This window comes from Felis catus, chromosome A1, assembly GCF_018350175.1.
Source record: "Felis catus isolate Fca126 chromosome A1, F.catus_Fca126_mat1.0, whole genome shotgun sequence".
NCBI classification, from domain to species: domain Eukaryota; kingdom Metazoa; phylum Chordata; class Mammalia; order Carnivora; family Felidae; genus Felis; species Felis catus.
In genome coordinates, this window is record NC_058368.1 from 171,065,786 (window position 1) to 171,079,026 (window position 13,241).

Consider the following 13,241-nt stretch of genomic DNA (forward strand, 5'->3'; position numbering starts at 1 on the left):
GCTGAGTAGTATTCCATGATAGGGATATACACAGTCTGGTTATAGCTAAGCCATCGAAAGACATCTGGGGTGTTTGTAGTTTGGGGCTGTTATAAGTCAAGCTGCTGTAAACATTCACACGTAGGCTTTCACATGAACATAACTTTTTGTTTCTCTGGGGTAAATACCCAGGAATGCAATTGCTAGGTCCTATGTCAGTTGCGTGTTTAGTTTTTTAAGAAACTGCCAAACTGTTTTTCGGAGGAGTGTACATTTTTGCGTTCCTGCCAATGAAGCATGAGTGAGCCAGTTCTTCCTCATCTTCGTTAGCCGCCGTGTGACTATTTTTTAGTTTATATTCTGATAGTGTCTAGTGAAGTCTCACTGTGGTTTTCATGTGCATTTCCCTAATGGCTAATGATGTCGAGTACCTTTGTGTCTTATTTGCTGTCTGTATATTTTCCACATTGAAATGTCTCTTTGTGCCTTGTGCCATTTTCTAATTGGATTGTTTTTTTACCATTAAATTTTTTAAAACTTGAGATATAATTAATGAATGAAACTCATCTCTTTAAGGTGTGTAATTCAAAAGATTGTGTAACCATCACATTTTATGTTAATCACCCTAAAAAGAAAGCCCACATCTGTTAGCAATCAATCTCCATTCTCTCCTTCCTTGGTTCCTGACAACTTCTAATCTACTTTCTATTTCTATAGATTTGTCCACTCCGGACATTTAATAACAAACGGAATCATACAATATGTGGCCTTTTGTGACTGGCTTCTTTTACTTGACATATTGTTTTATTTTTTTAGCATTTTTTAAATGTTTGTTTACTTTTGAGAGAGAGAGAGAGAGAGAGAGAGAGAGAAACAGAGTGTGAGTGGGGGAGGGGCACAGAGAGAGGGAGACACAGAATCCAAAGCAGGCCCCAGGGTCTGAGCTGTCAGCACGGGACCGACATGAGGCTTGAACTTGTGAACCAGGAAGTCATGACCTGAGCCGAAGTTGGATGCTTACCCGACTGAGCCACCCAGGCACCCCTACTGGACATAATGTTTTCAAGGTTCAACCTTTTTGTAGCATGTATCAGTGCTTCATTCCTTTTTATGGCTGCATAATATTACACTGTGTGGATAAACCACATTTTTTTAGCTATTTATCAGTTGAGGGACATTTAAGTTGCTTCCACTTTGGGGCTAATATGAATAGTGCTGCTATGTATGTTTGTATCCAAGTTTTTATGCGCACCTATTTTCAATTCTTTGGGCATATTTCTAGGAGTGGAATTGCTGAGTCATATGCTAAATCCACGTTTTAACTTTTTAAAGAAACTGCCAAACTGTTTTCCAAAGCTGCTGCCCCACTTGACGTTCCCCCAATGGTGTATGAGTGTGTAGGAAATGTAACGATTTCAGGAAAAGGCTCTGCCATCTTAGATAAAACATTTCTTTCTGGGCAGTGAATTATCCCTCAGCTGAACTACTGATCTTGACCGCGCAGTGCTGCAGAGGGTCCATATGTTTAGTGATATAAATTATAGCCCCTCAGGCGTCCTACGCACACAATGAGCAAGGACTCTTTCATACCCTTTCCCAGAGTCTGCCACTGCAATTTTCACATGTCCCTCTGAGCTAATCATCCTCCTTCAGGAGAACTCCCATCAAATACTCCCTCATTATCACATCTGACAAAGCAGATCCTAGCTGTTAATGACAAATTAAAGAGTTCTAGTCACCCCTCTCTCCTAGAAAGCAGTGCCCCTCAGTTCTGTAGGGAACATCTGCTTTTCAGAAACTAGTGTTGGCATTTTAAGGCGTGAGCCAGTAGGGAGATCACCCCTGCAGGGGCCTGAGGAGGCTCTCTTGCTTGCTACCTTCTCCCAGAAAGCCAGCCCCTTAGGCACAAACAGCTCAAGCAAAGAGCAGGAGGTGGTCTAGGGCCTCTGAAAAAGAAGGGGCTGACTCCCTCCATCTCAGGGGCGATGGGAACAGCACTGTGGTGAGGAGCATAGTGGAAACTCTGTGCAGGACTGGGTGGCTCCCTACAGCTGTTAGGCAGGAACCAGGACTCCCACTTTCTCAGCTTAGCTGTGTCATAGGGGAAGTCTCTGCCACGGACCCTATCATTTCTGAAAAGAAGCTGGGTCAGCTATGAACAAGCGTTCTTGGCCCGAGGGCATTAGGGGTGGTGAGAGATCCAGAAAATGGATCACAGGGATGCTGGCTGAAGGAACTGAGGCAGTTTGGCCTGGAGGAGAAACAGGGAAGGGGAGCAGGACGTGAGAGGCTGCTGTGCTGAAGGAGGAGCCCACTTAGTCTGTGCAGCTCTGAGAGCCCAGCTAGGACCAAAGGGTGGGTGGAAAGTAATGGAAGGCGTTGGGCTCAGAAAGGTTCCAACTAATAATTAAAGCTGCCCAACTCGAAGGAATCAGCAAATTAATGCATTCTTAAAATTCTCTATTCCATGAGGCTTTCACGTAGCCACATGGGTCTCTCGGTGACATAGCTAAGCTGTGCATTAATGGGACTGTGCATTGTGTGAGGGAAGAGATTAATTTCGTACTGCTTCCAGTAGCTATGCTCAGGGGTGAGCCTAATGGACACACACAATAAAATAAACGGTGACCCCCTTTTTCTGCCCTGATTCCAGAGCTGCTTGCTGCTCTTTGGGCTTTCCCCCAGGAGTGCTGGGGTCTCTGGGACTAAAAGGCTGGGAGTCTGCTCTACAAGCCCACTTCTCTTACCATCCCACCCCCTCCTCCTGTGACTGTTAACCCAGCTCTTTTGGATATCCTGGATAGAGATAGAATGACATGTTTGGAAGAATCTGGGGGAATAGGATTTTACCACTAAAGAGATTTGACCTTGTGAGGGAATTAAATAAAGGCTCTAAGAAGAATTGCCAGTCTCTACAGACTCATGGAATTTGCAGCTCAGGAAGGTTGATGTCTAGGCTCTCCCCCATGTGGTTGGTTAGTGCCTCAGTAGACCATCCATCGATAGGCAATCTGAATCTTTTGCTTCCCCGTCAAAAATTTTTGGTGCTATGTCTTATCAGGGTTTTACCCTCTGCAGTGCCTTAAGTTCATGGCCAGCTACTTTAAAGGCTTCCATCAGAACAGTGGGGGAATTCAGGCATTGTGGCGGGGTGGGAAGAATTTCTGGCCAAGAGTGAGTTCCTCAAAATAACAGTGAATAGGTAGTTTTCTAGCTCAGAGGTTTTCAAACTTTTTGGTTCTTATACTAAGAGAATCTTAGTAAAGTCTGTATCATCATGCAATTTTAAGTTAATAAAGTTTTTCTTCATAAGTTTAAATATTTTCAAAGGGTATAATTGGGAGCATATTATAAATGTTAACATTTTAAAATAAAAGTTGTATTTTTTTTGGTAAGTGTATATAATCAAATCTAAACAAGGCAATTGATAATCTATCATTCTATTTTTAAAAAGAAACTTACTTAACTTGCAGAAATTTGACTTCTTTTCTCCTTGAACTCAAATTTTCATTCCATTTGTCCTCCAAAATTTTACTTTAATATAATTTTTGTTTAAAAGGTTTTATTAATTACACATTTACCTTTAATAAAAATGTATCTAAATTAAAATTTTTAACTTTTATGTTCTGTGACCATAAAACTCTAAGCATTAAAAAAAAAAATCTGTGTGACTGGGGTACCTGGGTGGCTCAGTTGGTTAAGTGTCTGACTTTGGCTCCGGTCATGATCTTATGGTTCGTGAGTTCAAGCCCCACATAGGGCTCTGTGCTGACAGTTCAGAGCCTGGATCCAGCTTCAAATTCTGTGTGTCCCTCTCTCTCTGCCCCTCCCCTGATCATGCTCTGTCTCTCTCTTTCAAAAATAGACATTAAAAAAAAAATCTGTGTGATTGAATTATCACGATTAGCAATACACTACTGATTAAAACAACATGAATACATTATACTAATTAATAAATACAAAAAAAGCAAATGCATCGCTTGATCTATTGCAAATGCATCACTTGATGAGATGAACTTTCTTCAGTTAGTTCATGTATCTGTAGAGGAATAGTATTTCTTGCTAGAAGGAGATTGGTCAACTTCAATTCTATTTCTATTTTTTGGTGTTTATAGATGTAAACTGCAGGAATTTAAAGTATTTTATTATAGCAATGCAATTCAATAATTTTAATTTCTGTGTCAGATGCCAAAATTCATCTACTGCAAAACATATTTTTAATCTTCCGTCACCTGACAACTTGATTAGGTTCTTCTTCGTTTTTCTTACAAGCGGTGAATTGGAAAGCACGTGACTTGCAAAGAGCTTTGTTCTTGTCATTAGCATAATTCACTTTCTTAATTTATGGGAAGAGCACCAAAAGAGCTCTGCTAAGACTTATCACTGTTTTTATGCCGTTAACACTTTCACTTAGACTCACCTTTTAAAATTCTGTGTCTTCAGAAAAGATAGGAAAAACAGGTACATTATTCATTTCATTACACTTTTGCCAAAATAATGCCTTTTGATAAAATGCTTCGACCTATTTTTTGCTTTAAGCATGTTACTATTACTCGAGGGCTGCAAATTCAGCTCCTTCACAGAAAATGTCTGTCACAAACCTTATTGGCAGAACGAGGCTTTGTTGCCAAACCAAGTAGCCAACTCAGATATGCTTTCTGTCAGAAAAAACTTTGACTTGGCTTTTCAATTCACATGGCCATTTTGAAGATTATTATACAAATCAGTGAAGATTAAAAGCATATCTTGTGAAACTGATCACTGAAGACAAATATTAAAATTATAAAGATCTAATATAATTATTCCATGTTCAAGTTATTAAAATAAGACAATCAAAAGACTCTTTTTCATAGAAAGAACAGTGATAAAAGGCACGGTAGATCTCTGGTAAAACCGTATATTAGATACTGCTGACTGGCTTTGGAGAAGAACTAGTATAAAAATCAGAACTACCACAATGATGTAGAAAGGTCCTAGGCTACTAATCAGTCTGGCAGCACATAATTTTTTTGTTATGAAAAAAATATTAAACATTTAATAAGATAGAATCTGATGAGAATGGACTATAACTGAAATGAATACTTTATGTTATGGTTTGACGCAACAGGTTTTGACAACTGTATTAACTAACACGCATCAAACCTGAAGACGCACAGGAAAGTTTATCCTTGGTTTTATCCACTTTATCTTGTAAAAACCAATGGTATTCCCTAAAGCCTCTCTAGTTACATTGAAAATAGTCAGCATTGCAAAGCTATGTTGCTTTAGCTGCCCTAAGTTGCTTTTCTTCCCAGTTAAGATATATCCTAGGGATGAGTAAGGAGAACTGTGGAAAATAATTGTTTACGAGTACGTGAAGAGGCCATTTTTGGTATTCCATGTCTCTGACTGATTTTCTCCATGCTTCATTCTCTCAGGGCTCTCCCTCAAAAGCAAGGGGTTCTTTGACAAGAGAGTAAGGATGTGGAAGAGGAAATGGGATGATATAAAAATTGTTACTATTTCTATCACTCCACTTTACCATATGTATCTGAATTCTAAAAAACCATATAAGCATCCAAACACCTTATTTCTGTTTTTCTAATGTATCACTTTTAACATGTGTTTAAGAAGGGGAAGCCAAAAGTTCTATGGATTTGTGATTAAAGGAACATTTAAAGGACCACAAAGATTCCATTAAAGGAAATGTTCTCTTTGCCACATCTGGAGATTTGTGGTCATATTAAGGGCAATGTGTTATATTAAGATTTGGAATAGGTGAAACTTATATCTTCATTTTTAGAATGTGGGGAAAGGGCTAATATGAATACAGACTGATTCTCAGTAGATCAATTTTAGTAAAAAGCATGATAGGTTTAGGGGATTTGGAAATTAATTCCCTTAGAACTATCCATGAGCATATACTCCTTGGAAACACTTCACATGCCCTGAAGCACACATACCCTAGTTTAAAAATCACGAACTTATCAGACCTCTGTGTCGTCTAACCTGACCCAGTCCAAGATTTTTTTTTTTTTTTTTTTTTTTTACCATGGTCTTCTCAGTCACTGAGGCAGGGTCATCAGAAGTTTAAAAGAGGACCTGGGAGTGCAGATGGGATGGCAGCCCCTGTTCTGGGAACAGTAAAGGGAAGCCTGTTCCCAGTCTGGTGTTCATATAGAACTGCATGCTCCTCAGCTACCAAACTAAAAGGTCTCGGAAGGTTCCCTGGCCCTTTGTTGGTGAATAAGCACATCACCGTTCCCTGAAACCAGGGATTTGTGTTGCAAACCCACAAGCCAACGGTGGCAGGCACGTAGTATAAGAAAAGAAGAGGTTATGAGCACTGGATCTTGGAGGGGTAGTGGCCAAGAGGGCCAGAGGTGGCCTTCCAACCCCTCTGTTGCCAGATCTTCCAGTTTTCAAGGGAAGACAAAAAGCTGCATTTTCACATAAAATCTTCCAATTTGTAAATGCTGGCAATTTAACGTTTTTATAAAACACCCAGCAGGCAAAACAAGTCTACAGGTCCTATCTGATCCATGGCTGTTGGTTAGCTATCTCTGCCCAAAGGTGACATGGTTGTTTGCCTCCAAAGAGAGAACAGAGTGGTTCCTAATCAGAGTTTGTGTTTCCCACATGGACTCCAGCTAGCGCACTAGTTTTTTTACCTCTGCCTCAGCAGTTATTAACCCTTAGCTTAGCAAGTCATAGCTGGGTCCCGAAGGTTTCAAGTGAAGCGAATCTTTCAAGCTTCCTGGAGGCTGAGGGAGTTGTCATCAGCAAACTGAAGTCCACTGAGTTGAATAGAGCTTTAGACGTCATTTATTCTAGCTTTCCTGTTTTTACAGTTTCCAATACATTCTCCAAATCTTCCCTTCGGGGGTGACAATACTAGTCTTAATAAATGGAGGCTATGCAACCCCAATATTACAGTTCTTGGATGCTATCCTTAGACACCTTCAATCTGGAAAGTTGAAACTTCTCTCTGGAACTCTGAAGACTGTAAAAACCTCTTCAGTGAAAGTAGCTATGATTCTATTTCAACCTTCTCACTTGCAGCCCCTGGCTTACAATTACCCTGAGTGCTTTAACTTCAGATGGTATGCTGCTTTTAAAATGTGGCCATAAACTCTTTAATATTTTTCTCCTTAGGAGGTAGAGCATAATTTCCTCCCTGTGATTGTGGGCTATATTTAGTGACTTGCTTCTAATGAATAGAATATGATAGATGATAGTGACTTCTGAGAATAGGTCACAGGCATTGTGGCTCGCTCCCAGCTCTCGAATTACTTGCTCTAGGGGAAGCCAGAGGTCATGAGGACACTTAAGTAGCCTTGTGTGGAGGCCCGTGAGTGGAGGAACAGAGTTCTCCTGCCAACAGAGGATTCTCCAGCCCTAGTCAAGCCTTCAGACGACTGCAGCTTGGTAACATCTTGACGGCAAGCTCATGAGATCCTGAGCCGGAAGCACTGGCTAAATTGTTCCTGACTAGACTAGAATCTGTGAGGTGAGAAAAGTTTGTTGTTCCAGGATGCAGGGTGTGGATGTCATGTGTTACGTGGCAATAGATAACTAATAGAGATGGGCATAAAGCAGCCTGGGCCGTACCCCCTCCATGGCCGGCCTCATCACTTCTGTTTCCCCTTTAGCAAGGGCAGGGAGACAAGATGGATCCCCTCCCAGCTGTGATAACATACAGGTGATGGGAAGCTGTTGGGCAAGGAAAATGGCAGTTGTTTATAAGGTGGAAGGTAATTAAGTTTAAGGAGGACTTCTCTTATGTTCAGAAATAGGAACCTCTGGATGGAATTACCAAAAAAGGTAGTGGTAGCTCCGTTTTAAGACTTTTCTTTCAGATTGGACAAATCCTGAGTACATGGAAGGCAGCTGGGATTTAGTTCTGCCCTAAGGCTCCTTTATCTTAATAAAAGTTGAGGGTAAATAGGACACTTCACCAAAATCTGAGATGTGCATTAATTTCAAAAGTAACTCCCCTGTGTAAAAGTCCTTCCTGACACACACATGTCAAGACTCGAGATTTCTCAGAGAGCATCGGATTGCCTCTCCAGAAACTGATCGCCCAGTTTGGGGCAAGGTCACCTTCTGCCCCTCTCCCTTCTCTCTGGCCTTTATCTCAGAGGCCTGTTCCTTAGCCTCTGTTCAGGTGAAACTCAAGTGTCTGAACCCAGCCAGCCACTTTTGCACCTTGTGGTAAGGCAATGAAGTTTCATTGTCATTGGAAGGAGAAGAGAGCAGCTGTGTTTCTCATACAGGGAGAGGATGAACCCCCTGAATTTCTGGGTTTCAGGGTCACAGGAGACCTCCAGGAGTTGTGATGCCATTTTACCATGTGCTAGATTCCAGGTAGCTGGACCCCTATGAATTAGTGACTTAAAATCGTGTCTCAAATTTGTATCTTCTTCCAAGCATAAGCCTTTTATCTGTGTATTAAGTGCAAATATGCCATGAAGACGTGAGGGCTGGTATCTTTGGGATAAAGAATGCCATAAGGTAGGTCTTAATGGCAAGGAGTAAGAAAGAGTAAGTTTTGAGGTGTGTGGGAGTACCCTGAAAGGGGAAAGAAAAAGTGTAGAAATAAAAAGGGTCTTGGTTTAATTCTTCTTTCTATCCAGAGGCAGCTCTCCAAAACCATCCCGACAAGCCACTGCCTCACCCCTCATCTCGTAAAACCTTCAGAAGGGAACGCACATGAAAGGCAGAGCAGATTCTATCTCTTTCCAGATTTGCCCTTCGGTCTACTTTTGGGGCTCTGAGAACACATGAATTAACATGAACCAGGGAAAGCATTCAAAAGTAGGCCTCTCCAATGATGAGCCAAGCCAGTTACCTTACAGCTTGCATATTTATTGAACAAAGACTACTAAAATAGCTAAAATACACTGGGTACTTGTGAGTGCATCAGTAAAGATCACATTGTTACAAAAGCCTGCATTTTCAGCAGCGCACAACTGCAACTCTACATAAATGCCACAGATGCAGAATACTGTTTTCTTGCTCTATTTACACAGCTGATATACCTATTCTAACAAAGGAGGGAGGAGGAAAATGCACAAGAAACTCAGGCCAGTGGGGGAGCAAGAAGAGAAAGAAGAAGTTACATGCATCATCTGTGTTAACAGTCAGAAGCATGACAGGGCGGGACAGAGCCTGCCTTGTCAAAGGAAGAGCTACAAGACAGTTATATAAAAATTAAGGTGGGCTTTCAGACTGGCTAACACAACAACAATCCATGAGAAGATGGTATTGTCTGATTTTATTTTTGTTTATCCTTTCATTGGGAGCAAGGACAAAAATGTAAAATCTACACCTTGCTTCTCAAAACTGCCGGAAAAGAGTGCTCTGCCTTTTAAAAAAAAAATTTTTTTATAGATAGGTTTTCCAACTTGACTTTTGGGAATGGTGTAATTTGCATATACCTACTCAGATGCCAGTGTTTTGGATTTTTTTCTGGAGGGCATGTATTTTAAAAGTTTGCCCTTCCCCCCCCCCATCCCCCCCCATATCCTTTCAAACAAAAAGAACCAAAAGAGACACCTAAAAATGCCTGTCAAATTATTGCTTGTCTTTCTCTAAGCTAGGCAGGCGAGGCTACCGGAAAGAAGAGATTTGGTAAGTAAGTTACAGTTTTGTGATTGCTCCCGCTCCACTGACTGCATGTCCATGAGCGCCAGCCAATGAGACGTGAGTCTCTTACTCTCTCTGGTAGCATTCGCCAACCTACCACGCTGAAGAAGAAAGCCACACTGAAGACACGAGGAAAACAAGTCAATCCGGTCTAGAGAACAACATTCAGGGAAACAGAGTACCAACACCTTCTTAGAACATGGAAATAAAATATAACTCCGTCAGAGCTACCTCGCCAAGGAGCATGTTGAAAGTCCAAAATAGCACCATTCATCAGTGTCTCAGGTCCTGTGGCAGCATCTCGGTCACTTACCACAAGGAAACAATGAGTTTCAAACTACTTCTATACATCAAAAGGGTACATGGATAAAATATAGAGATATACAGACAATTGATGAACATAAACTACTAGGCTTGTTACATCTAAATGAAAAAAAAAATGGGGACTCTCAGCCTCTGCAAGAAGCAGTAGGGAGCTGTGTGAGTAAAGGCAGGAGTGGACCGGTTGTGTGACAGCAGAGGGAGTCTGAGTTGTGGAAGACATCGTCATCGAGAACCAGGCCTGAAGGCCCACCTGTAAGGGTTGTAAACGTGGATTCACAGTGTGAAATTCTGAGCGTTTTCACTTGAGTCAGAATGATTAAAAACTGGTTTGATGATACCTATTTGTCCACTGTAAATTCTCTAAAGCAAGGCTCAGAGTCCCATAGTTTCTTCTTATACTTGATGATTTACACAGAAAAAAATCCCATATATGATACCATGACCTCATCAATACCCATACACCATATGTAATACAAATGGAGGTGTTAACGATTAAAAAGAGTGGAGGTAACTGATGCCTGGGGAGTGGAGTTCACTGCTGCCAAGTGGAGTCAGGGAGGCAGCCTCAATCTTGTCATCCTTCTTGCGGTTCACCTCCTTGGGGACAGGAAGGCTTCCCTGAAAAGCAGGTGGACCCACACACAAACAGATGGACACACACACACACAAAAGGCACTTAGTCATGCTTGTGAAACCATTTGAAATTTTTTGCCTCTCCCTCCCGCCTTTTATCCTTGAACTCCCGATGTTTTGCAGAGTTTACATATTAAACACAGTTCACCTGAATGTAAATATTAGGTCTGTGGGGGCATGAAGTAATTAAACACTAGCTGCCTTGGCTTCAGTAGAATCAAGTGCTTCTCTGATGGCTGTGCCCAGCCATGTGGGAGGCAGCATTCCCCAGAGTCAGGTTTCCGAGGACAGTTTCTAGTATCAGACAGGGCCCAACATGAGGTTGGGTAAGAGGTGCTCATGAGCATTAATACATTTTGCTTAAAGCATTCAATGGCTGTGGAGGTGGGTAATTGCCTGTTTGACAACATATAATAAAAAAATGTTTAAAAGAATATCACAGCTTGTACAGATGTAATTTATGTATGGTTCATTCTCTGAACACCTGGCCCAGTCCATGTGGGTCTGATAATCAGAATCACAAGCGGTACCAAAGGTGGGAGTGGGAAAGAGGGAGACAGTGTGAAACCCAGGCCAGGAGAGAGTGAGATCAGCGAGTTTGGCCTGGGGCTATTCTAAGTCTGTCCTCACAAGCCTGATAAGTGAGGTGTTTGTGCTTCTGTCTAGAATAATCCAACTGCAATGTGACTGATGCTCCATCAAGCACCCGCGAGGAGAAGCTCTCCATCATAACCAAACAGCAAGAGGGCAGGTCAAGGAAGCCCGTTTGCCCAAGGTGTAATTGAAAAATACAGGGCTAACCCTGTATGCCCCAATCAGATACGAAAATAGTGATTTGACAACAGTCTGTCAGCCAAACCATTAATTGCTGTAGTTGTCTCAGGTACATTATCCAATATGGTTTTAAGAGATTTTTTTTTCCCTTTTTGCTCAGGTGACATATTCCAATAGGACATTTATAACAAGCTATTTTGACTGGATATGAGTAAAGTAATAATCTTGCTCTGAGGTCTGTAAATTATGGCATTTGAATTTCTTTTTAAGAAGAATTCAGAAGTCAGGGACTTTAAAACAACTTGAAATTGAATAAATGTTTTCAGCAGCCCCAGGATGAACTAAATGTAATAGATAACTTAGCTTTAATAAGTCTTATTTACTGTATAGATTTTTCATGTTAAACATCTGGTATGCCTAAATTTGGGTTTAAAAATTTCAGACTCTGCGAGCATACTACATTTCCGGATGTAGAGAAAATCCACTCAGTATGTACTTCAGTGTTCCAGTCTTAGACTGTGATTTAGAAGTTGTTTTGGCACAACTAAATAGCAATAGGACAAAATCAGAAAATTGAATTAAAATATAATTACCACTCACACACAATTAAGGATCTAGGTAAGTTTCCAAAATCATTATATTGGGCAGTCTTTTACAGTTGTGAAAATAAATTTAATCATGATGTTTTGGCATACAACCCCAAGATTTTTTTTAAAAACCCACTATAATCCTGGTGCTTTTAAAATGTGTGTTCTTGCTCCTCTATCAGCCATCAGCACGTTTCAAGATATGGAAGACTTAGGTTTTGGATAAATGAAGAATTCAATGGCTGCTAATTATCACAGGCCAGGAAGGGAAATCAAAAGTTCTTAAGTGTTATTTCACTCAACTGCACTCTATACGTGACTGGCCTTAAAGTTGCTTACTTTAGTTCATACTTCGTTCGTTAATATAGAGTGAATATATAGAACATTTGTCTCTACGTAAGTGTCTGTCTTACTGATCTTTTACCTCTGTGGAAAATACACAGCAAAACCAAATGAAGAGTTGGGTGGGATTCTGGGTAATTTGGGGAGAGGTCTTTCCAGACCAAAAAATACGAAGGAGATTATTTCAGATTTGAAAGTACCATTTTTACTGTTTTTTTCTCTTCTGAGCCCCCCCCAAACATTTATGTCCTCTTTAATTTTTCATGTTCTGAGTGCCTACTGTGGCTTGAGTACTCAGATTTTAAGGCTACCAAGATTAAAACAGAGGCAGAAACAGTCCCTGTCCATCCTGCCCTTCGGCAACTTGCTGTATAGGAGATACCCAAGTGACTGGACATTGCAAGGAAGTGGCGGTAAGCCATGCAGGCAGGTGTGCTAGCAAAGCACCCTGAGGGACCACAACCCAACAAGCCTAGGGGGAGAGAAGCTCCTGGGGAGAAAAAGTTCTGCACATCCTCCCTTTGGAGGCTGGAATTTACTAGATTTTAGCCCTTAATCCCTGTCCCTCATTTTTTGAAAAAAAAGAATAAAGTCTGCACCCACTGAAGCAACTGTAGGCTTCTGCAGCAAGGGAAGACTACAATGTAGTCTTATTTCTCCAGAAGTTAGGCCTTGTAAGAATTCAGGCAAAACTAATCCTATCTTCCTCCATTATCCAGCACATAATGGCTCCCAAGGACTGAGGATCTTCAGCAATCTAGAAGGCTGGAGAAGCAGGAACAGATGCGTCCAGTGACTTCCACAGACCGGTGCTCCTGGATGCTCCTGTGGCTCATCTACCTCAAGCCGGGTGGTCCCTCTCTGCTGAGGACTGTTAGTGTATGAATCCCCCAATTACTAAGTCATGTGGCTCGGATCGAGTAAGTCAAAATTATTTTTCTCTATTATGCAAAGATATGCTTTTCTACAAAGAAA

The 13,241-nt window shown here is 41.2% G+C and overlaps 1 long non-coding RNA gene across 16 annotated transcripts in view; it reads left to right on the plus strand.

Moving 5' to 3' along the window:
• Window positions 1–13,241, plus strand: part of LOC111561785 — a 161,053-nt gene that overhangs the window by 127,903 nt on the left and 19,909 nt on the right. For 13 of the 16 annotated variants that reach the window (XR_006583666.1, XR_006583665.1, XR_006583653.1 and 10 more), the window contains 2 exons: window positions 7,261–7,468; window positions 8,595–13,186. This is a non-coding gene — a long non-coding RNA (uncharacterized LOC111561785). The remainder of the gene's footprint in view (window positions 1–7,260; window positions 7,469–8,594; window positions 13,187–13,241) is intronic. The other 3 variants (XR_006583667.1, XR_006583668.1, XR_006583658.1) reach the window with 2 other exon arrangements.